This window comes from Chlorocebus sabaeus, chromosome 23, assembly GCF_047675955.1.
Source record: "Chlorocebus sabaeus isolate Y175 chromosome 23, mChlSab1.0.hap1, whole genome shotgun sequence".
Lineage (NCBI taxonomy): Eukaryota > Metazoa > Chordata > Mammalia > Primates > Cercopithecidae > Chlorocebus > Chlorocebus sabaeus.
Window position 1 is genome coordinate 48910395 of NC_132926.1, and position 9289 is coordinate 48919683.

General features: G+C 47.8%; 1 pseudogene; it reads left to right on the plus strand.

The window, feature by feature from the left end:
- Positions 1–5939: 5939 nt before the first annotated feature.
- LOC103244533 (E3 ubiquitin-protein ligase ARIH2 pseudogene) lies at positions 5940–8070 on the plus strand (annotated as a pseudogene).
- The last annotated feature ends 1219 nt before the right edge of the window (positions 8071–9289 follow it).

Here is a 9289-nt window from a genome sequence, read left to right on the forward strand (position 1 = left end):
CAGCCCTCTCTGGGAGTGACAGGGCCTCACTCCTGCCACTGCTGCCCATGTCCAGGGCCTGCTGTTCAGAAGGATGGTGGCTGGGAAGAATCCAGCCGGAAGCTGTCTTGGATACTGGCCCCCAGCTGGGCTCATGGATTCTGGTGTGAACTTACGGAAAGAGGGGACGCAATTAGAGCAGAAGGTACTTTTACTCAGATTTGGGAAGTGACATGCCAACTGAGACAACAGTGGAATCATAAAGTATATAGAAAGAAAGCAGGAATTTAGCCTCAATCAGATGCTAATTATACTTAGATTGATAAACTGTGAAGGGAAATAAGTATAAATACAATAAATACATTAAGGATGACTGAAATTTTCTTTTTTTGAAATCAAGTTTCACTCTGTCATCCAGGCTGGAATGCAATGGCACGATCTCAGCTCACTGCAATCTCCGCCTCCTGGGTTCAAGCGATTCTCCTGCCTCAGTCTCCTGAGTAGCTGGGACTGCAGGTGCATACCACCACACCCAGCTAGTTTGTTGTATTTTTAGTAGAGATGGGGTTTCACCATGTTGGCCAGGCTGGTCTCAAACTCCTGACCTCAAGTGATTCGCCCACCTTGTCCTCCCAAAGTGCTGGGATCACAGGCGTGAGTCACTGCGCCTGGCCTAGGATGTCTGAAATTTTCAATTAAGACTTTTACTATTTGCAGCTCTGTAGGACAGGCTCTCTTAACACCCCAGCCTTCCTCTGGGCCTTCCAGAGCTGCAGCTCCACAACTCAAAAACCTTTCCATATCACCAGCCTCTACTCAAAACCCTTCCATATCACCAGCCTTCAGGCCTTCTCTGCCTTGAATGAAACCTGGCTTTCCACAGTGGATGCCACCTCCCCAGGGCCCTCAGGGATGGGAAGTGGAGTCCCTGTCCTCTCTGCTCTTACATCATTACTTCCCCACCACCAGGACCCTCCTCACTGTGTTGCCCAAGGTTGGGCAACTCATCTGAGACTTGGGCACCTGGTGCCCACCTTCCCCTCCAGCCTCAGTCCTTCCTTCCTCCTAGGCAACCAACATCCACATGGATGGCCCAACCTGCACCCTGACCTTCACTTCCTTCACCACCTGTATTAGTCTATTTTCATGCTGCTGATGAAGACATACCCGAGACTGGACAATTTACAAAACAAAAAGTTCAATTGGACTTACAGTTCCACATGGCTGGGGAAGCCTCACAACCATGGCAGAAGGCAAGAAGGAGCAAGTCACATCTTACATTGATGGCAGCAGGCAAAGAGAGAATGAGGAAGACACAAAAGCAGAATCTCTGATAAAACCATCAGATCTCGTGAGACTTACTACCACGAGAACAGTATGGGGGAAACCACCCCCGTGATTCAATTATCTCTCAACGGGTCCCTCCCATGACATGTGGGAATTATGGGAGTACAATTCAAGATGAAATTTGGTGAGGACACAGAGCCAAGCCATATCACCACCTCACTCCAGTGTACTCGCTCACTCCATCTTGGCCGCTCAGCATCCCATCTTGGACCTTGTCATCCAACAATAATACTCCCCTATCAGTATCATTAATTCAAACCATGCCCTCCCTTTCCAGCTTGTTAGACTACTGCCACACTAGACAATCACTGACCACTCTAGACCCTCCAGTTCTTTGTCTTTTCTCTTTCTTCCCGGACCATCAGTGCAGGTACGTAAGTACCTCATTTAATTTGAATGCTTTTATTGTTTTATCAGTAAGTATAATGCCAGCTTTGACTTGGGGTACATGTGTAGATGATTTTCTAAACTCGCCTTAAGAAATCATATCAGTCTACAGAGAGGGAGGGAGGGAAGGCCTTCACTGACATTTGAGCAAAAATCTGAAAAGAAGTAAGAGTGCGAGCCACCTGGCTTTCTGGAAAGAACTTTACAGGCAGTAGGAATGGTAAGTCCTAAGGCCCAGAGATAGCAGCAGGCCTGGCAAGTCCAAAGGACACTAAGGAGGCCAGCACAGCAGGGGCAGAGAAAACAATGGGAAGATGAAGCCAAAGACACAGAGCAGGACGGCAGGAGGACAGGGGCATGGAGGGCCTCCAAGCTGTGGGACGGCTGGACTTTAACTCTGATGGGAGGGAAGCCGTAAGAGGCTTTGAGCAGAGAAGTGTCATGATGCAACTTGCATTTTGAAAGGCCCACTACACCTGCTGGGTTCAGAACAGGCTATAGGGCAGGACCAGGGCAGAAGCAGGGATTCCAGGTAGGAAGCTATGATAATAGTCCACATCAGAGATGGACAAGGTGAGAGAAGTGGTAAGATCTATTTTGAAGATTATATTTGGAAGACAGAACTGACTATGCAAATAAACAGAAAGAGATAAAACAGAGATGAAAGAAATGTCAATGAGAGCTAGGTCAATAGGCAATAGATAGAATGATGTAGGTGCATACATATACCTGAGTGAACATCCACAATTTATTGAGTGAAAAAGCACATCAGTATGTATGATTCTACTGACATGTTTTCAATGTACATACATCTAGCATAGGAAGGTATTTGGAATGATACACACCCAACTGCTGACAGTGATTTCCTCTGAGGAATAGGATTAGCAGGGGCATAGGAGAGGCCATCATCTTTTACTTTATATGCATTTTTGGTTTAAACAATGGGTGTATACTAATCATGCTGAATGGAACAGTTCACTGCCAGTGAGCACCACTCCACAAGAGGTGTTTAAGCCTGGGCTAGATGACCTCATCATGGGTAAGTCACCAAAGGGAGCCAGGCCAGGCGTCGTGGCTCACACCTGTAATCCTAGCATGTTGGGAGGCCAAGACAAGAGGATCACTTGAGCCTGAAGTTGGAGATCAGCCCGAGCAATATGGCGAAACTCTGTCTGTACAAAAAAATTTTTTAATAAACTGGGAGTGATGGCACAAGTTTGTGATGCCAGCTACTTAGGAGGGTAAGGTGGGAGGATCACTTGAGACCAGGAGGTCAAATCTGCAGTGAGCATTGTTCACCACTGCATTCTAGCCTGGGTGACACAATGAGACCCTGTCTCAAAAAAAGAAAAAAAGGGAGTGGTGGAGAGGGGTCGAACATCTAAGGGTATATGGCATATTGAACCTAAAGATTCCCTCCAGCTGTAGGCTTCCTTCCCAAGCTTGCAGAAATCCTCTCATCTCTCTGAGCTTCCATCTCCTCCCTGGCCACACGGGGATGACAGTACCTGCCCAGTCGGAGGCTGCAATCAAGTGCATGAAATGTGCAGCAGAGGGACCGGAGCACATCAACACTCAGTAAGGAACAGCCTCCTTCCCCTCCCCAACAAGGTCTCCAAGGACGACCAGGAGGAGAGGCGGCTCCAAAAGAGTAGAGGTGCCCTAGCATTCCAGGGAGGCAGGAAGGTTCCTGGGCTAAAGGTATGCTAGCACACATACCCCAAAAAGAGAATGTGTCTCAAAGGAAAGAGCAGAGCTGCCTCCCCAAGACCCACTCCAGAAGGTGGCAAAGAGTAATGTAGAAATACCCCTACTCCGCCAGTAAGAGCGCATATGGCTGAACTCCAACCTGAAATTCTAAGTCAAGGTCAGAAGTTCCTGATGATTTGTCATTTTCCTCTCTTGGCTTGCAAGAAAGCCATGGGGAAAGGGAAAGAAGAGCTGAATGCTATTTATCTAAAATCACTGATACTTCTTGAGAAGCCATAAAATGTGCATGCTTCTGCCAAATGGATGTTGAAAGAGCTTTGATCTCCATTTTGGCTGGAAATGATCCGTTCCCTTCCTAATGCAGATATATGGTTTTTGTGCCTCAACTCTGCCCACTCAGATGCACAGCACATTCTTAATTATTTTGAAATGATTTAAAATGGAACTATAAATCTATGCTTTGACATGACATGGTGATTTGACCCCCAGACATATCATAATGGGTTATTAACAATGCTTCCCAAACCTATTGAAACTTTTTTCCAAAGCTATTCACTAATTAATAGCTGTTCACACAATGATCATTTCTGAGTAATTATGGAACTATGCCACATTATTTTGGGATGAGAACATAATTATGTCCATAAAAATTATTTGTATAGTTTTTAACCTTCTGCCAGAAATAAATGAGGCTAATCTGAGGGTAACACAAACTTCATGACAATACCTAGAGGTCGTCTCCTTCGCAACACTTACTTCCCAAAGCTTACTTTCTAGCCCAGGAAGTTAGAATTTGACCTTCAGCTTTTCCAGAGCACCTCGGATTAGATAGCACCAAGGAAGTACCTGGGAGGCAGTGCTCAGGACCTTCCTGCTTCGCCCCTCCCACTGTACACCATCGGGCTGCTCCCCTTGGCCTCTGCCTGCCCCTCCTCCCCACCTCACCTTCCAGCCCACCATTCTGATTGTGCCCCTCACCCCTAGGTTACAGAAGCCCACCAGCCTGCCTAGACTCCTATTTACAGGGCCTATGCCTCACTTGCTCTGACTGACTGTGGCTTGCTGGAAAGTGAGCACTCCTCAGGCTCTTCTCTGTGTCCAGCAGAGCCCATAAAGCTGGCCAGAAGGCCACCCCCAAGCAGAGGAGCGTGTAGAGAGTGTGCTTAGTTCACACTTCCATTTGAGAAGCAAGAATGGATGAGGGAGGAGGGGTATTGCTCTTTTGCAGCTAAAGATTCCCTTTTGCTGAGAATATCTTAGGGGGATATGGGGTAGAGGGAGGCGCCTTCCTGCCTTCCCAGTGAGAAGCCTCTCCCAGGTCCTGGGAGTCCCCTGCCTCAGAGATGGGTAAATCAAGAGGTCCCAAATCCATGGGACAAACTCATACTAAAGAAATATTGCTCATCATTTATGTGAAATTCTAATTTAACTGGATATCCTGCATTTTATCTGGCAACTCCCAATGGTGAGGTGAAGGCAGGTGTCCACCTTCAGGGCCTCTCCTGGCCAGCCCACAGGGCCCCCCCTCATCCCTAAGGCAGAGTCTGATGCAGTCACCCTCATGGTCAGCAGCCACAGCTCACCTATCCTAGGCTCAAGCTCAGAGCTTTCCAGGACCAGAAGTTCAACCTTACCTAAAGTAACTGTCTTCTTACCTCAACCCCTGTCCCAAGACCTCCTCCACCCAGCCCCCCATCCCAGTGACTCATCTCCTGCCCTAGCGGTCACCTTCTCCTCCTCCAGGAGCCCGCCTGTCTCCCCACCATCATGCTCCTGCCTGCGCATCTCTGTGATCAGAAGGCCTCACTGCCCTGAAGGCTCAGGCCTGGGAACAGGGAGCTCAGTGGGGATGGTCCCTTACACCAGTCACCCGCCACCAGCTCCAAGAAAGAATTCCGTTTGAACTGTGTGGTCAGTGGTCGTGGGTGGGTGAGGTGGGGAGTGGCAATAGCAAAAGTTCACCTTTGTAGACAATAGAAGACCTGTTGCTTACTTCTTTCTGTCCTTATGAGGTCTTCCCTGAAAAGGAGGCTTCTGGCTACTTCTCATTTGTTTCCCACAGTCATTTTTTCATTTGCCCAACGAGTAAGTATTGCACCCCTACTATGGCCAGGAAGTGTTCTAGATGCTCAAGAAACTTCAGAGACTGAAAGAACAAAGTCCCTTTCCCCTTAGCATTTACTCATGGAACAATCCAGAAACACCAAAACACAGCAGCAAAACAGTCACAGGTCAAACTGGGAGCCCAATTCTCGCTACCTGTCAAAAAAAAAAAAAAAAAAGGCCGGGGGCGGTGGCTCACACGTGTAATCCCAGCACTTTGGGAGGCGGAAGTGAGCGGATCACGAGGTCAGGAGATTGAGACCATCCTGGCTAAGACGGTGAAACCCTGTCTCGCTTCTGGAGGAAGCAGCGCGGTTTTGACTGATGTCGGCCCGCCGCCTCCGCCGCCGCTTCTCCCCAGTGTGGTCCCTCTGGCCCGGCCTGACCCAGTCTGGCTTGTCTGGGTTCAGCAGCCGCGAGGGCGCAGCTCCCGATGGAAATCCTATTACGTAGAATACTTGGGTGACATCTGCCTGAGAGATCTCCAAGAATTACAGAAGACAAAAATACTAATGCATTTGAAAAAGCGGTAGTTTTGTGGGGAGGGGGAAAAAGCAACTGCTTTCCTGATCTGTAACTTGGCTGGATGCTAAGATGTCGGTGGACATGAATAGCCAATGGTCTGACAGCAATGAAGAGGACTGTGACCCAAATTGTTAGGAAGAGGAAGAAGAAGAGGATGAAGACCCTGGGGACATAGAGGACTATTACGTGGGAGTAGCCAGTGATGTGGAGCAGCAGGGGGCTGATGCCTTTGATCCCAAGGAGTACCAGTTCACCTGCTTAACCTACAAGGAATCTGAGGGTGCCCTCAATGAGCACATGACCATCTTAGCTTCTGTCCTAAAGGTATCTCATTCAGTTGCTAAACTTATATTAGTTAATTTCTACTGGCAAGTTTCAGAGATATTGGACAGATTCAAGTCCAATTCTGCTCAACTGCTTGTTGAGGCTCGAGTTCAGCCTAATCCATCAAAACATGTTTCCACATCCCATCCCCCTCACCACTGTGCAGTGTGTATGCAGTTTGTGCGAAAGGAAAACCTACTCTCTCTGGCCTGTCAGCACCAGTTTTGCTGCAGCTGCCGGGAGCAGCACTGCTCAGTTCTCATCAAGGACGGCGTGGGCATGGGAGTCTCTCATATGGCTTAGGACTGTCCACTCCAAACACCAGAGGACTTTGTTTCCATTGCTTCCCAGTGAAGAATTGAGAAAGAAATACAGGCGCTACCTCTTCAGGGACTATGTGGAGAGTCATTACCAGCTCCAGCTGTGCCCTGGTGCAGACTGCCCCATGGTTATTTGGGTACAGGAGCCTAGAGCTTGCCGAGTACAGTGCAATCGGTGCAACGAGGTCTTCTGTTTCAAGTGTCATCAGATGTATCATGCACCCACAGACACTCCACAACCCGGAAATGGCTCACAAAGTGTGCAGACAACTCTGAAACAGCCAACTACATTAGTGCCCACACTAAAACTGTCCCAAGTGCAACATCTGCATTGAGAAGAATGGAGGCTGCAATCACATGCACTGCTCCAAATGTAAACACGACTTCTGCTGGATGTGTCTAGGAGATTGGAAGACTCATGGCAGTGAATACTATGAGTGTAGTCGTTACAAGGAGAATCCTGACATTGTGAACCAGAGCCAACAAGCCCAGGTGAGGGAAGCCCTCAAGAAGTACTTATTCTACTTGGAGAGGTGGGAAAAACCACAACAAAAGCTTGCAGCTTGAGGCACAGACATACCAGTGGATTCACGAGAAGATTCAGGAGAGGGTCATGAACAATCTGGGAACATGGATTGACTGGCAGTACCTACAGAATGCTGCCAAGCTCTTGGCCAAGTGTCGATACAGCGTGCAATACACCTACCCATATGCATATTACATGGAGTCCGGACCCAGGAAGAAGCTGTTTGAATACCAGCAGGCTCAGCTGGAGGCTGAGATCGAAAACCTCTCACGGAAAGAGGAGCATGCGGACAGCTATGACAGAGGGGACTTGGAGAACCAGATGCATATAGCAGAGCAGCGGAGGAGAACCCTGCTGAAAGATTTCCATGACACCTAAGTTGGGATGTGGATGTGCCAGGGTGAGGAAGATGTGGCTGCAAGGTCTCCCGGCTGCCATACTGCATGCCGCAGGCTCTGCCTTTCATGACCCCAGGCGACAGCCAGGGCCCCACTCCTGAGAGACACTGGCAACACCTCTTAGTTGATCTCTGTTTTCTTCTCTTTTCACTTTCTGTTTCTGCCAGGGTAGAGGCCATATTGAACTGGCCTCTTTTCAGGACTTTTATTTCCCCCTGGATGGTTGTTGGGAGGGAGGGAAAGTGTTTTCTGAATGGCTATTAATAGTACTAGATCATTACAACTTATGTAACTTTCAAAGGTTGTACAATTATACAAAAAAAAAAAGGCAAACTATAGGATAACACAGAGCCCTTTTTGAAAATAACTTGGCGTTGGAGTGTTTTACCCTCTAGCTGTTTTACTTAGAATGTAACATATGCTGCCTACCCACCTCAAAATGTCTGTACTGCAAGAGGGCCCTGGGCCTCTGTTTCCAGATTCACATTTGTCTGGCCAGAGTTGGAATCCCAAAAGAAGAGCATAGGTGGCAGATGATAGGGAATTGAACTGGCCTGTGCAATGGGCACGGAGCACAAGGAGTCACAGCATGCCTCCTGCCTTACCGTGGCAGTACAGAGATAGTCCAGAGGATGGCCTTCTTGCCACAGGGTGGTGTTGTCTCTGGTGGTGCTGCATGTCTGTGGCTCACCTTTATTCTTGAAACTGAGGTTTACCTGGATCTGGCTACTGAGGCTAGAGCCCACAGCAGCATGAGGGTGGGCCTGTGGCCCCCCAAACTAGGGGCCGTAGGTTCATCACAGTGTTTCCTTTTGTCTCCTAAAGATAGGGATCTACTTTTGAAGGGAATTGTTCCTCCCAAATAAATTTGTTTTACCTTGGTAAAAAAAAGAAAAAAGAAAAAAAAGAAACCCCATCTCTACTAAAAACACAAAAAACATTAGCTGGGCATGGTGGCAGGTACCCATAGTCCCAGCTACTCGGGAGGCTGAGGCAGGAGAATGGCATGAACCCAGGAGGTGGAGGTTGCAGTAAGCCGAGATCACGCCATTGCACTCCAGCCTGGGCAACAGAGCGAGACTCCATCAAAAAAAGAAAAGAAAAGAGAAGAAAAGAGATGAGACGAGATGAGGCATAACACTTATTGGATTGACAGCATTAGATGACTTCAATAAAAGCAGAGAGGAGCTAAGTAAATTAATTCAAAAATAATAAAACAGGCTGGGCGCAGTGGCTCACGCCTGTAATCCCATCACTTTGGGAGACTGAGATGGGTGGATTACTTGAGGCCAGGAGTTGGAGACAAGCCTGGCCAACATGGTGAAATCCGTCTCTACTAAAAATACAAAAGTTAGCCAGGCATTGTGGCGCATGCCTATAATCCCAGCGACTAGGGAGGCTGAGGCAGGAGAATTGCTTGAACCCAGGAGGCGGAGGCTGCAGAGAACCTAGATCACGCAACTGCACTGCAGCCTGGGTAACAGAGCGAGACGCCGTCTCAAAATAAAATAAATAAAATAAAAAATAAATAAATGAAACAGATAAAGGGAAGACTTAAAAATTATGAGATACTTCACTGTTATTTGCTAACAAATTTGAAGATCTCAATGACAATAATTTCTGTGGGAAAATATAAATTCTCAAAATTGACCCTATAAGGCTTTTTAAGA